Source organism: Globicephala melas, chromosome 7, assembly GCF_963455315.2.
Source record: "Globicephala melas chromosome 7, mGloMel1.2, whole genome shotgun sequence".
Taxonomy (NCBI): Eukaryota; Metazoa; Chordata; class Mammalia; order Artiodactyla; family Delphinidae; genus Globicephala; species Globicephala melas.
The window spans coordinates 55,441,108-55,457,345 of NC_083320.1; the positions used below are offsets into that span (position 1 = coordinate 55,441,108).

The following is a 16,238-nucleotide window of genomic DNA, read 5'->3' on the forward strand; positions in this document are numbered from 1 at the left end:
TAAAGCAGAAACTAACACACCATTGTAAAGCAATTATACCCCAATAAAGATGTTTAAAAAAAAAATTATACCCCAATAAAGATGTTTAAAAAATAAATAAATAAATAAATAAATAAAACTGGGAAAAAAATTCACTTAACAGGAAACAAGTTTTTTCATATATTAGAAAAATCGCAATTATTAATCTTCCACTAGAATGAAAAAGACCAATTTACGAAGTAGGTTCACTAGCATTGACACTACCAGTAGCAGGCACTTTCAATAAAGTAGATTAAAAATCTGAACACTGGGTTTACAAACATTCTAAATCCTTTAACTTCCATGTAAATGCCAACAACTACCTTGATCTACGTATTAACATTAACATAACAGTTAATGACCATACCAGTTTTCAATGTTCCAAAACAATGTTATCTTTAATTTCCAAAATGCCAGTATTTCATAGTTTTAAAAATCGTTTTCATCAAAATCAATCACTCACTCATTCAATTTTACATATTACAAAAGAATTAGATTGGTTTGGACGCATGCAGAACACAATAAGCAACCACACCGAACTACTGTGTCAGCATTTAATACATACTTTAGCATGGTGCCCTAGTATACTTGGGCCACTGAAATAAACTGATGGTGAATCTTCTTACTGCAAATTCAATGACTGTAGTTTATGATGAAAATACTTGAAAATACATCATAAAGAAGAACTCTGTAACTATGTGTGCTGATGAATGTTAACTAGACTTATTATGGTGAAAAATTCACAATATACACAAATTAGAATCACTAAGCTGTACACCTAAAACTAGTATAATGTTACACGTCAATTTTACCTCAATTTTTTAACGAAATTTCAAAATAAACAAAGATGTACTATTAAAAAGTGTTCCAGGGATTCCCTGGTGGCAGAGTGGTTAAAAATCCACCTGCCAGGGCTTCCCTGGTGGCGCAGCAGTTGAGAGTCCGCCTGCTGATGCAGGGGACACGGGTTCATGCCCGGGTCTGGGAAGATCCCACATGCCATGGAGCAACTAAGTCCGTGCGCCAAAACTACTGAGCCTGTGCTCTAGAGCCTGTGAGCCACAACTACTGAGCCCACGTGCCACAACTACTGAAGCCCTCATGCCTAGAGCCAGAGTTCAGCAAGAGAAGCCACCACAGTGAGAAGCCCACGCACCGCAATGAAGAGTAGCCCCTGCTCGCCTCAACCAGAGAAAGCCCACGTGCAGCAACGAAGACCCAACACAGCCAAAGAAACAACTGAATAAATAAAAAATAAAAAGTGTTCTAATTCTCCATAATTCTCAAGGAAGAAAATGACTACTGACCAGCAAGCAAATTTTTTATTACAACCATAAATCTTCTTCCAGTTTCAAGGGCTTTTCAAACAAGTAGAACACTAACACGATACAAATGAACCAAATACAGTCATTAATTATGTAATGAAATACCCATCTATACATAAAATTAAAAAGAAACTAGGAATGCTCTCTTCAAAATTAGAGTTTGCTAACAATAAAAACTATATTTCCTGTACAAAAACATATTGTTCAAATACATCTTGATCGATCGATTGATCTATTTATTTATTTATTTATTGCCGCATTGGGTCTTTGTTGCTGCGTGTGGGCTTTCTCTAGTTGTGGTGAGCGGGGGCTACTCTTCGTTGCAGTGCACAGGCTTCTCACTGCGGTGGCTTCTCTTTTTGTGCAGCACGGGCTCTAGGGCGTGCAGGCTTCAGTATTTGTGACGCACGGGCAGAGTAGTTGTGGCACACGGGCTTAGTTGCTCTGCCGCATGTAGGATCTTCCCCGACCAGGGATTGAACTCGTAACCCCTGCATTGGCAGGCAGATTCTAAACAACTGAGCCACCAGGGAAGCCCTCAAAAACATCTTAAAGAGTAACAAATCCAGAGATTAGATTTGTAGATGAGCCTGTTATAAGCTATCAGTCAATATTTTCTTCTTATTTCACAATTCTACCTCACTATAGAGGGAGGTTTTGAAAGACAGCTTTTGGAAAAAATCTCTACAGAAAAATCTCATGACTAATGACATGCCACTAATCCACTTGTTTTATTTTTTTTTCCACATCTTTATTGGAGTATAATTGAATTACAATGCTGTGTTACTTGCTGCTGTATAACAAAGTGAATCAGCTATATATATATACATATATCCCCATATCTCCTCCCTCTTGTGTCTCTGTACTCCCTACTCCCTATCCCACCCCTTTAGCTGGACACAAAGCACCGAGCTGATCTTCCTTTGCTATGCGGCTGCTTCCCACTAGCTACCTATTTTACATTTGGTAGTGTATATATGTCAATGCTACTATCTCACTTCTTCCCAGCTAACCCTTCCCTCTCCCCGTGTCCTCAAGTCCATTCTCTATGTCTGTGTCTTTAATCCTGTCCTGCCCCTAGGTTCATTAGAACCTTTATTTTTTTTTAGATTCCATATATATGTGTTAGCATATGGTATGTTTTTCTCTTTCTCACTTACTTCACTCAGTATGACAGACTCTAGGCCCATCCACCTCACTACAAATAACTCCGTTTCGTTTCTTTTTATAGCTGAGTAATACTCCATTGTATATATGTGCCACATCTTCTTTATCCATTCATCTGTAGATGGGACACTTAGGTTGCATCCATGTCCTGGCTATTGTAAATGGAGCTGCAATGAACATTGTGGTACATGACTCTTTTTGAATTATGGTTTTCTCAAGGTATATGCCCAGTAATGGGATTGCTGGGTCGTATGGTAGTTCTATTTTTAGTTTTTTAAGGAACCTCCATACTGCTCTCCATAGTGGCTGTATCAATTTACATTCCCACTAACAGTGCAACAGGGTTCCCTTTTCTCAACACCCTCTCCAGCATTCACTGTTTGCAGATTTTTTGATGGTGGCCATTCTGACTGGTGTGAGGTGATACATTATTGTACTTCTGATTTACATTTCTCTAATGATTAGTGATGTTGAGCATCCTTTCATGTGTTTGTCGGCCATCTGTATATGTTCTTTGGAAAAATGTCTATTTAGGTCTTCTGCCCATTTTTGGATTGGGTTGTTTGTTTTATTGATATTGAGCTGCATGAGCTGCTTGTATATTTTGGAGATTAATCCTTTGTCAGTTGCTTCATTTGCAAATATTTTCTCCCATTCTGAGGGTTTTCTTTTGGTCTTGTTTATGATTTCCTTTGCTGTGCAAAAGTTTTTAAGCTTCATTAAATCCCATTTGTTTATTTTTGTTTTTATTTCCATTTCTCTAGGAGGTGGGTCAAAAAGGAGCTTGCTGTGATTTATGTCATAGAGTGTTCTGCCTATGTTTTCCTCTAAGAGTTTGATGGTGTCTGGCCTTACATTTAGGTCTTTAATCCATTTTGAGTTTATTTTTGTGTATGGTGTTAGGCAGTGTTCTAACTTCATTCTTTTACATGCAGCTGTCCAGTTTCCCCAGCACCACTTACGGAAGAGGCTGTCTGTTCTCCATTGTATACTGGAGACACAGTGGTTAAGAATCCGCCTGCCAATGCAGGGGATACGGGTTCGGGCCCTGGTCCAGGAAGATCCCACATGCCGCAGAGCAACTAAGTTCTACACCACAACTACTGACCCCTTGCTCTAGAGCCTGCAAGCCACAACTACTGAGCCCGCACATCTCGAGCCCGTGCTCCACAACAAAGAGAAGCCACCACAATGAGAAGCCCGTGCACCACAACAAAGAGTAGCCCCCATTCGCCACAACTAGAAAAAGCCCACGCACAGCAACAAAGACCCAACACAGCCATAAATAAATCAATTAATTTAAAAAAACAAAAAAAAAGTATACACTGTGCCCATTGTATACTCTTACCTCCTTTATCAAAGATAAGGTGACCATATGTGCATGGGTTTATCTCTGGGCTTTCTCTCCTGTTCCATTGATCTATATTTCTGTATTTGTGCCAGTACCATACTGTCTGGATTACTGTAGATTTGTAGTATAGTCTGAAGTCAGGGAGCCTGATTCCTCTAGCTTTGTGTTTCTTTCTTGGGGTCTTTTGTGTTTACATACAAACTGTGAAAGTTTTTGTTCTACTTCTGTGAAAAATGCCACTGGTAGTTTGATAGGGATTGCACTGAATCTGTAGATTGCTTTGGGTAGTACAGTCATTTTCACAATGTTGATTCTTCCAATACAAGAACATGGTATATCTCTCCATCTGTTTATATCGTCATTAATTTCTTTCATCCGTGTCTTATAGTTTTCTGCATACAGGTCTTTTGTCTCCTTAGGTAGGTTTATTCCTAGGTATTTTATTCTTTTTGTTGTAATGGTAAATGGGAGTGTTTCCTTAATTTCTCTTTCAGATTTTTCAATCATTAGTGTATAGGAATGCAAGAGATTTCTGTGCATTAAATTTGTATCCTGCTACTTTACCAAGTTCATGATTAGCTCTAGTAGTTTTCTGGTAGCATCTTTGGGATTCTCTATGTACAGTGTCATGTCATCTGCAAACAGTGACAACTTTACTTCTTCTTTTCCAATTTGGATTCCTTTTATTTCTTTTTCTCCTATGACTGCTGTGGCTAAAACTTCCAAAACTATGTTGAATAATAGTGGTGAGAGTGGGCAACCTTGTCTTGTTCCTGATCTTAGTGGAAATGATTTCAGTTTTTCACCACTGAGAAAGACGTTGGCTGTGGGTTTGTCATATATGGCCTTTATTATGTTGAGGTGAGTTCCCTCTCTGCCTACTTTCTGGAGGGTCTTTATCATAAATGGGTGTTGAATTTTGTCAAACGCTCTTTCTGCATCTATTGAGATGATCATATGGATTTTCTCCTGTAATTTGTTAATATGGTGTATCACATTGACTGATTTGCATATATTGAAGAATCCCTGCATTCCTGGGATAAACCCCACTTGATCATGATGTATGATCCTTTTAAAATGCTGTTGGATTCTGTTTGCTAGTGTTTTGTTGAGGATTTTTGCATCTATGTTCATCAGTGATATTGGCCTGTAGTTTTCTTTCTTTGTGACATCTTTGTCTGGTTTTGGTATCAGGGTGACGGTGGCCTCGTAGAATGAATTTGGGAGTGTTCCTCCCTCTGCTATATTTTGGAAGAGTTTGAGAAGGATGGGTGTTAGCTCTTCTTTAAATATTTGATAGAACTCACCTGTGAAGCCATCTGGTCCTGGGGCTTTTTTTTTTTGGAAGATTTTTTATCACAGTATCTATTTCAGTGCTTCTGATTGGTCTGTTTATATTTTCTGTTTTTTCCTGGTTCAGTCTCGGAAGGTTGTGCTTTTCTAAAGATTTGTCCATTTCTTCCACGTTCTCCATTTTATTGGCATATAGGTGCTTGTAGTAATCTCTCATGATCCTTTGTATTTCTGCAGTGTCTGTTGTTACTTCTCCTTTTTCATTTCTAATTCTATTGATTTGAGTCTTCTCCCTTTTTTTCTTGATGAGTCTGGCTAATGGTTTATCAATTTTGTTTATCTTCTCAAAGAACCAGCTTTTAGTTTTATTGATCTTTGCTATCATTGCCTTCATTTCTTTTTCATTTGTTTCTGCTCTGATCTTTATGATTTCTTTACTTCTGCTAACTTTGGGGGTTTTTTGTTCTTCTTTCTCTAATTGCTTTAGGTGTAAGGTTAGGTTGTTTATTTAAGATGTTTCCTGTTTCTTGAGGTAGGACTGTACTGCTATAAACTTCCCTCTTAGAACTGCTTTTGCTGCATCCCATAGTGTACTGTTTAGCCTCCATGTGTTTGTATTTTTTACAGATTTTTTCCTGTAATTGATATCTAGTCTCATAACGTTGTGGTCAGAAAAGATACTTGATACGATTTCAATTTTCTTAAATTTATCAAGGCTTCATTTGTGATCCAAGAAATGATCTATCCTGGAGAACGTTCCATGAGCACTCGAGAAGAAAGTGTATTCTGTTGTTTTTGGATGCAATGTCCTGTAAGTATCAATTAAGTCCATCTTGTTTAATGTGTCATTTAAAGCTTGTGTTTCCTTATTTTCATTTTGGATGATCTGTCCATTGGTGAAAGTGGGGTGTTAAAATCCCCTACTATGATTGTGTTACTGTCGATTTCCCCTTTTATGGCTGGTAGCATTTGCCTTATGTATTGAGGTGCTCCTATGTTGGGTGTATATTTACAATTGTTATATCTTCTTGTATTGATCCCTTCATCATTATGTAGTGTCCTTCTTTGTCTCTTGTTATAGTCTTTATTTTAAAGTCTATATTGTCTGATATGAGAATTGCTACTCCAGCTTTCTTTTGATTTCCATTTGCATGGAATATCTTTTTCCATCCCCTCACTTTCAGTCTGTATGTGTCCCTAGGTCTGAAGTGGGTCTCTTGTAGGCAGCATATATATGGGTCTTGTTTTTGTATCTATTCAACCAGTCTATGTCTTTTGGTTGGAGCGTTTAATCCATTTACATTTAAGGTAATTATCCATATGTATGTTCCTATTACCATTTTGTTAATTGTTTTGAGTTTGTTATTGAAGGTCTTTTCCTTCTCTTGTGTTTCCCACTTAGAGAAGTTCCTTTAGCATTTGTGTAAAGCTGGTTTGGTGGTGCTGGATTCTCTTAGCTTTTGCTTTTCTGTAAAGGTTTTAATTTCTCCATCGAATCTGAATGAGATCCTTGCTGGGTAGAGTAATCTTGGTTGTAGGTTTTTCCCTTTCATCACTTTAAATATGTCCTGCCACTCCCTTCTGGCTTGCAGAGTTTCTCCTGAAAGATCAGCTGTTAACCTTGGGGACTCCCTTGTATGTTATTTGTTGCTTTTCCCTTGCTGCTTTTAATATTTTTCCTTTGTGTTTTTGTTTTTTGTTTTTTGCGGTACGCGGGCCTCTCACTGTTGTGGCCTCTCCCGTTGTGGAGCACAGCCTCCGGACATGCAAGCTCAGCGGCCATGGCTCATGGGCGCAGCCGCTCCGCTGCATGTGGGATCTTCCCGGACTGGGGCAAGAACCCGTGTCCCCTGCATCAGCAGGCGGACTCTCAACCACTGCGCCACCAGGGAAGCCCTCCTTTGTGTTTAATTTTTGATAGTTTGATTAATATGTGTCTTGGCATGTTTCTCCTTGGATTTATCCTGTATGGGACTCTGCACTTCCTGGACTTGATTGACTATTTCCTTTACCATATTAGGGAAGTTTTCAACTATAATCTTTTCAAATATTTTCTCAGTCCCTTTTTTTTCTCTCTTCTTCTTCTGGGACCTCTATAATTCGAATGTTGGTGCATTTAATGTTGTCCCAGAGGTCTCTGAGACTGTCCTCAATTCTTTTCATTCTTTTTTCTTTATTCTGCTTTGTGGTAGTTATTTCCACTATTTTATCTTCCAGGTCACTTCTCCCTTCTTCTGCCTCAGTTATTCTGCTATTGATTCCTTCTAGAGAATTTTTAATTTCATTTATTGTGTTGTTCATCATTGTTTGTTTGCTCTTTAGTTCTTTGAGGTCCTTGTTAAACATTTTTTGTATTTTCTCCATTCTATTTCCAAGATTTTGGATCATCTTTACTATCATTTCTCTGAATTCTTTTTCATGTAGACTGCTTATTTCCTCTTCATTTGTTTGGTCTGGTGGGCTTGCTCCTTCATCTGCTGTGTATTTCTCTGTCTTCTCATTTTGCTTAACTTACTGTGTTTGGGGTCTCCTTTTCGCAGGCTGCAGGTTCGCAGTTCCCGTTGTTTTTGGTGTCTGCCCCCAGTGGGTAAGGTTGGTCCAGTAGGTTGTGTAGGCTTCCTGGTGGAGGGGACTGGTGGCTGTGTTCTGGTGGATGAAGCTGGATCTTGTCCTTCTGGTGGGCAGCACCACATCCGGTGTTGTGTGTTAGGGTGTCTCTAAACTTATTATGATTTTAGGCAGCCTTTCTGCTAATGGGTAGGGTTGTGTTCCTGTCTTGCTAACTGTTTGGCATAGGGTGTCCAGCACTGTAGCTTGCTGGTCTTTGAGTGGAGCTGGGTCTTAGTGTTGAGATGGAGATCTCTGGGAAAGCTTTCACTGTTTGATATTACAGGGGGCCAGGAGGTCTCTGGTGGACCACTGTCCTGAACTTGGCTCTCCCACCGCAGAGGCTCAGGCCTGACACCCAGCCGGAGCACCAAGACCCTGTGAGCCACAAGGCATGAAAAAGCGTATTGCTTTGGAGGCTGGTAGCCAGTTAACTTGTCACCTGATCTTCATATGCAAAAGGCCTTTATTCCACTGGTCTCTGAGATCTCCTCATGCTCTTTAATCTTCTTTCCTCAACTCCTAAACTTCCCTCCCCGCTCCCTCTGGCTTGTAGCGTACTGTTACCTCAATGTCCCCTTGCTGCAAATGCAAAACAGGCTTCCCAGGGGTAGAATATTGGGGTCGTTGCCAGCCAAGAGATGGCTTCTTATCATGCAGAATGTTTCTCTGTTGTTGTTATTATTGCTGTCCTCTTTTTCATTTAGCAGTTTATTACAAGTTATGATAAAGGATACAGATGAACATCCAATGGTAGAGATGCATAAGGCAAGCCAAGGGGGAGGGGCACAGAGCGTCCGTGCCCTCTCCAGGCCCAAAACTCTGACCAAATCTCCACGTGTTCACTGACCTAGAAGTTCTCCAAACCCCGTCCTTTTGGGTTTTTATAGAGGCCTGCACTTGTTTTCTTAAGTTTATACTTTGTAAAAACAGATTAGGTTATTGTCCACTTTGCTTTTTTCTTGATTATATTCTCTTCACTTTTATGAATATAATTTACTTAATATTTTATTTTTATTATGTTTCCATAATAATTTACATGAGAATATGTACATTTAACATCCTTACTTAATACTTTATAATATGTGCATACATTTTTGTATATACAATGAATTTTATTAGTGAATTTAAACATTTGTCATGAAGTCTGTACTCTATAAAAGAGTAGTTTCATATTATACAAAATAAATGCAAAAACACCAATATAGTCATTTTGCCTTGGTATTACAATCACTAAGCATGGGAAATTATTTCAGTACAGATGCTGAATCTGGCAGGTTTATACAGCTTAACAATGAGAATCATTTTCCTTAAAATTATGCTTAGAATTTTAAAAAATTATTCCCAGATGGCCTCATAGTAAACGTGATTACATGTGTTCACTCTTAACATTTCATGAGAAAAATGAATCAAGGTAATAAGCAGGAAATATCTGCTGCTGTATACTGAAAAATGAAGAGATTTACATACTCAAGACTCTGGAACTTAAATTTTCAGTTGAGTAATATCTTAAAGAACCTCCAAGTTTATAACTGTAGGCTAAGGTACCTTTTTTCTTTCTTTTCATCTCAATCAGAAAATTCTGCCTATGATATAGGCCTTACCATATTTATACCAACTTTTGGAGGCTTCCCAGAAGTTGAAATACGGGCATTTGTAATGCATTTGTGCCTCAAAAAAACAATGTTATGTTGCTTAAGTAGTATGTAATTAAAATCTAGATTACCCCCAAACCAATCTTCTGTTATTTTCAAAGTACCCCACACATTAAATAAAACGTAGGCAAATTTCCTAGGCTTCTGGTTTTAAACTTTTATATACATGTATCCCTTCAAATTACTAATATTTTCTATGACAGTTAAACTTAACTATGTGATTACATTAAACTTTAAAATAACTTCTTATATAGAAGAATGTAATGAGTACACTGAAGGGCATTTTATAGCATTAACATTTTAAAAATTAGAGTAAAACTTTACACGGTCATAGAATTCTAAAACTAAAAAGGTCCTTAGAAACCATCCAGTTCAACTGCTCATTTTTCAGATGAAAAAATGTGTGCCTAGAGAAATACTCATGATTACAGCGCTAAGTTAGTTGTGAGCATCAGAAAGTGAACTCCCAGTCTTGTCATTCTTTCTCTTCAGAAAGGTAATATTCGAAACCCACTAAGTCATGCTCTCAGGTAGTTAAAATGATTTAAAGGAATCTCTTCTTGATCACATTAATATTTTTCTAAGCACTATTACATGTTATTATTATAGTCATTCTTCTGCACTTGACCTAAAGGAAAACATTTAAGAATCAAGGAATCTGGTTGTATTAGGATACCCAATGCTTTGTACTCCCTTTATCTATAGGATAATGAATTCTGCCATTAAGCATAATGATTCCAAAGCACTACAAGCACCGCAATGAAGAATGATCAAAGAATCACCAACTTTCCATAAGATTCAAACAAAAGAATTCAATTCTCAACTATCCACAGAAATCAACTAACCAAACTGATCGATCTCTCACACTTTCCAATTCTTAGCGCTAACTACAAATTTAATGTCTTCAAGATATAAGACTCCCCTGCCCCCCTCCAAGAAACAAGAAAAGCTGGATTGATTTTACTACACACACACACACACACACAAGTCCATGTTTTACACATTTACACATCTGACCACAGTATCAAATAGTGAAAAAGCACATTGTATTAGCTAGCATAACAAAAGAAAAAGGAGACATTAAAATAGCACCACACGTACACAAGGTGGCAGTATTCTCCCATGCTATACATACTCAGTATTCTGCATTTCCCAGTGCTGATTTTTGCACAATTTTTAACTGAAATTTTAGATTTAACATTATCTTTATCAAAACCAGAGAGTTCCTTTCTTTATTCTTAAAATGGGAAATTTTCATTTTTAAGTCTCTGTACAAACTAGATTAAGTCAGATTACTATTCTTCTACTAGTGATTTAAAGGAACCTCTTCTTCATCACATCAATATTTTTCTAAGCACTATTACATGTTGCAAGCATCCCGATATAAATGCATAGTTACTATCATTACTATTTCTAATCATGATAGTTTTCAATGGGAAATAAAGAAAAGGAAAATATGCTTTGAGCTACTTTTATTTGGGGTTAGCAATAAAAAAAGTTCAGCTAGCTGATAACTAAAAAATATATATTTTTCCAATATAATTCCAAAAATCAAAATTCTAATACAAGATACTTCACTGCTCAGTTCAGATAAAAAACCAAACTGTTATCTATATTTTCTAATTTAAACAATGAGAAAAAGATCGTATGATCTCAGAGCTTTTGAAAAATAAAAACTGAAGTATGAAACTTAAGCCCCAATGCTGGATTTCTACTAACAAAGCTCAGTATCAGTTAAATTCAAATTAATTCCATATGTATTATAATCTGTAGAAGTTTAAAAAAATTTTTTTTTGATCTTTCCAGGAGTTTTTGGTGTTAATTAGAATCCTCATTATCTGGTAATGTGTTTAATTACTTTAAGACCCAAATAATCCAAAGGAAACCACAAAAGTGAAGTAAAAAATAAAAGTGATGAGAAAGATACCAAGATCTGCTAAATAAAATGAATATTTCCCTGAAAAGATATGCTACCAAAAACTACCTATAAATGAAACAATCTTCCTACTAGCTTATTTTATCTAAAAAAATTGAAGCTGAGGGCTTCCCTGGTGGCGCAGTGGTTGAGAGTCTGCCTGCCGATGCAGGGGACACAGGTTCGTGTCCCGGTCCGGGAAGATCCCACATGCTGCAGAGCGGCTGGGCCCGTGAGCCATGGCCGCTGAGCCTGCGTGTCCAGAGCCTGTGCTCCGCAACGGGAGAGGCCACAATAGTGAGAGGCCCGCGTACCACAAAAAAAAAAAAAGAAAAAAAAGTTGAAGCTGAGTTCCCATTAGAAATATAAAGGCCTAATAAGGGGAGAAATCTGCAGAATACTGTTTAATCCTAAATTTAATTTAAAATGTGTATGCTTTAAAATACATTTAAAACCATGGTCACATCTAGTCTACAGGTCCTACAAAATTATTTCTAAAAACTAAGTAGCAAAACTCCCATACAACTATTTACAATGCTTATTGTCTCAATCTAACAGTGCAACTAATCCCCTTTCAAATAGTTGTTAATCCAAGTATCTTAGCTATAAGTGTAATAATTTATGTGTATTATAAAAGAAAGACCCTTTACAAAAAAAAGAATAGAAAAACTCAAACAGAAGAGATGGATAGGATAATCACCACTTAATTTACACTGCTACAACAAACCTTGCAGTTCTAAGACTGTTAAAAAATTTGACTTAGAAAAAAGATAAATGTCATCAGGCTCTGAAAGCTTGACACTATCAAACATCTGAATCATAGAATATTTCCTCTTGCCCTGATATAAAACTCACTAACTCTTCTAACTATACTTTATTTCCTACAGAGAAAAACTGGCCAACTGAAATGTCCAGGAGGCTTGACAATTTTATTTTTTCATCATGAGTTTGTCTATTGGCACTCTAACTTTGGTCACTAGTGAAGGTAGTTAACACAAGTCAAACTACTTTACTACGATTGATTCCGGGACCCTAACAAGATCAGGTTTCTGGACAGGTCAACAAGATAACATCCGTGCCCAACAAGACAACAGTGTGCTTCTCCTTGCAAAACCTGGACATTATCATACAACTCTGTGAACTTCAACAGGAATTTCAATCTTCCCTCAATATCCCCTAAATTAAAACTCTAGTTGCCATAATAAAAATGTGGCCCTTCCATGTAATAAGTCAATCAATTTTCTAATTTTGTCCAATGTAATAGTGTAAAATGGATAAAATATAAGACTTTAGACGCAGAAAGTTGTCAGCAAGAACATGGAAAAGAGAAACAGAAAAGCATTACTGGTAAACCACTCCACAGAGCAATGGTGTGCTAACTTTTCATAGGTAATGGCATTTCTATGGCCCAACTATACAGCTCCTGGGTATACATTTGGGAGGAATTCACACACAGTTCCATAAGGAAACATGTGTGATATATTCTCTGGAGCATTATTTGTAAGAGTAGCTGGAGGCATCACTAAAGGATTGGATGAGTGGTAAGTAAATTCCCTGACACACTATGCAGCAATCAGAAGCAGAGAGGGAGATAGATATATATACAGAAACATGAAGAGATTTTTTTAAATAGTAGTGAACACAAAAGGAGAAACAATATGATCTACAGCATAATACAATTTAAGCAAATAAAAATATACACACTAAATAATACTGCATATTTTATAAAACACATACACATGTATTTAAGAACATTCATGGGTGCCCATGGGAGGGGGGGAGATGGGATTAGAAACCAGAGATTGAGGAAATAAAAATAAAAAGAGGCCTCACATTTGTTCATAGGCAAATGCCATGAACTAAAGGACTATGATTACCACAACTCTGAACCTGAAGCAAATACGCTGCTCAGCCCTTGAGTCTCAGTGCAGTTTCTCTCTGTTCCAAAAGGACAATTGTTTCTTTCACATACATACAGAAATTCCACAATGGTTCGTTATAAAACCCATTGTTGGGTTACTTAGCAATCTCTACAAGTTTTGGGGTTTTTTTAAATGATAGAATTCCATTACAAATGAGTCAGCTTCAAACATACAGCACATCAAATACATATTTAATTTCCTACAGTCAACTCTTTATAGTTTACAAGAATCTGGTACTGTGAAGAAAGTTTTTAAAACCTGAATTCAAGGGTCAAAAGTTGTGTCCCCAAGGTCCAATTCCTATTATACTCACAATGAATTAATGAATGGAAGAAAAAGGAATATACAGGTATGGGGGAAAAAATCTTATAGACAGAGGCACAAAGAGTTGGAAAAGAAGGGAGGACTGGGATAAATAAAGCAAGGCCAGCCTTACCCCTTGGCAGAATAATCTGGCACTCATTACTCACTGCAGGCTTCTCGGGGACGTTCCCTGACCCCCAAATTTGTCTTACACCCTACCAAATTCTACCAATTGGAAATTCATTATTGTTTGAATAATCTCTTTGAAAATGGAAATACAGACTATTAGTCATTCATACTTATAGTCATACATATTCCAAATATTTTGTGCTAGGGTAGGCATGTACGCATGCACACACTCACACAAACTTGGTACCTGCCACTCTGAAGGCCTGGAAAGGCACAATCATTCTATTGTTCACCCTCATGTGTTGGTTTATGTAATGAGGAAAACAGCCCAAATCAGTATCAGGTAGTTATCTTAGCAAAGGACAAAGAACAAGAATGTATACTTCCCTTGACCATGTGTGCTCCCTGACCTATACTTTAAATTTCATAATTTGTTTTCTCCACTGTCCACCTGTAAACTAATCAATGTGGCAATTTAGGTAATCAATTCCAGAATTTCTCTACAACCAACTGTGAAACTGTTACTTAACTTTCATTGCTCCCTCCTGTTTGCTAGTAATTGGAAGAGGAACTTTATCACAAGCTACTGACCAACCTGTAAGCCACCAAAGGCCATTTCTGATACAGCCTTTCATTTTTGTGAAAACTATAAAACTGAACAAGAGAATATGAATGTCTCTAAAAATCTGTATGTCATTTTACCATGAAAACCAAGCCTCTGAGTTCCCTTTCTTAGGGAACAAGTTGTCTTCCAGGGGACAACTCAATACTCTTGACAAGACCCTAAAAAGGCTAAGACTAGAGTCCACGTCTGCTTGATATACATAGCATTCTAGCTGTAACAAATGTTTTTTTTACTTAAAATAATCACAATAATAATAAGCAGCAGCCACTTCTACCTTAAATGACAGGTAGTTGGGATTATTACCTTTGCTTCTGGAAAACTCACAGAAAAAAATGAACCCCACAAAGTTTGGGGGGAGAGAAAAGGAAATATTAAAATCAGGACCCAGTCACAACCACAGAGGTTCTCAAACTTCTTGGGAGTATAAATATCACCTTGGGTGCTCACTTTAATTTATTTTTTTAAATTTATTTTTGGTTGTGTTGGGTCTTCATCGCTGCGAGCGGGCTTTCTCTAGTTGTGGCGAGCAGGGTCTACTCTTTGTCGAGGTGCGCAGGCTTCTCATCGCGGTAGCTCCTCTTGTTGCGGAGCACGGGCTTCAGTAGTTGTGGCACGCAGGCTCAGTAGTTGTGGCTCACGGGCTCTAGAGCACAGGCTCAGTAGTTGTGGTGCAAGGGCTTAGCTGCTCCGGGGCATGGGGGATCTTCCCGGACCAGGGCTCAAACCTGTGTCCCCTGCATTGGCAGGCGGATCCTTAACCAATGCGCCACTAGGGAAGCCCTGGGTGCTCACTTTAAAAGCAGAGTCCTGATGTGGAGAAAAGGGAACCCTCATGCAGTGTTGGTGGAAAACAATGTGGAAGTTCCTCAAAAAATTAAAAATAGAACTACCATATGCTCCAGCTATTCCACTCCTGGGTATTTATCCAAAGAAAATGAAAACACTAATTTGAAAAGAGATATGCACCCTTATGTTGATTGCACCATTATTTACAATAGCCAAGATATGGAAGCAACCTACAAAGACGTGACTGACACATGTATAATCGAATATAACCCAGCCACAAAAAAGAATGAAATCTTGTTATTTGCGACAATATGTACAGACCTAGAGGGTATTATACTAAGGGAAATAAGTAAGAGAGAAAGACAAACACTGTATGATTTCACCTACATGTAGGAATCTAAAAGACAAAACAAATGAACAAAGTCATAGCAACAGTGTCACAGGTACAGAGAACAAACAGGTGGTTGTCAGAGGGGAGGTGGGTGGAGGGATGAGAGAAATAGATGAGGGAGATTAAGAGGTACAAATTTCTAGTTACAAAATAAATGAGTCACAGGTATGAAACGTACAGTGTGGGGAATATAGTCAACAATAATGTAAATGATTTAAAATCAAGCTGCTCTCACCCAAACTCTATCAAAATCAAGAGGGACTGGATATGGAGGAAGGGGAAAAAAATTAAAACTTTAAACTCACTGCACTATAGGAGAGGATTGACCTGAGTAGAGTTTTGTAACAGAACAGGGCAGCAAGAAGACAAAGTGGGGGCACTCACCTTGTGGAAGACAGAGGAAAGGGATAACAGGAAATGGAGATTTGGTTACATGACAGAGGTGGTGGACAGATCTATATCCAAATTTTACAAAGGATTATCCTGGAAGGGGGGAACAAGAGCTACACGGTGACAATATTTTCTGATCCAAATTTTGGAAAGTTGACCTGTTATGGAAATTTCCTAGTTAATACATTTACAAAGCATAAAAATTAAGAGAACGATTTATCAAATAATTTGTCTTTCGGACAATAATATGTTTATTCACATTCCAATATATGTGGTCACCAAGGCCACATACCAAGTAGAGGCAGCAGTGGGCCGTGACTCCTAAGAGCAACTGAGAAGAGTTGCAAAATGAGAAATAATG

The 16,238-nt window shown here is 37.7% G+C and overlaps 1 protein-coding gene across 2 annotated transcripts in view; it reads right to left on the bottom strand.

The window, feature by feature from the left end:
* AGPS (alkylglycerone phosphate synthase) overlaps nucleotides 1–16,238 on the bottom strand; it is a 139,216-nt gene that overhangs the window by 103,665 nt on the left and 19,313 nt on the right. The window lies entirely within an intron of this gene.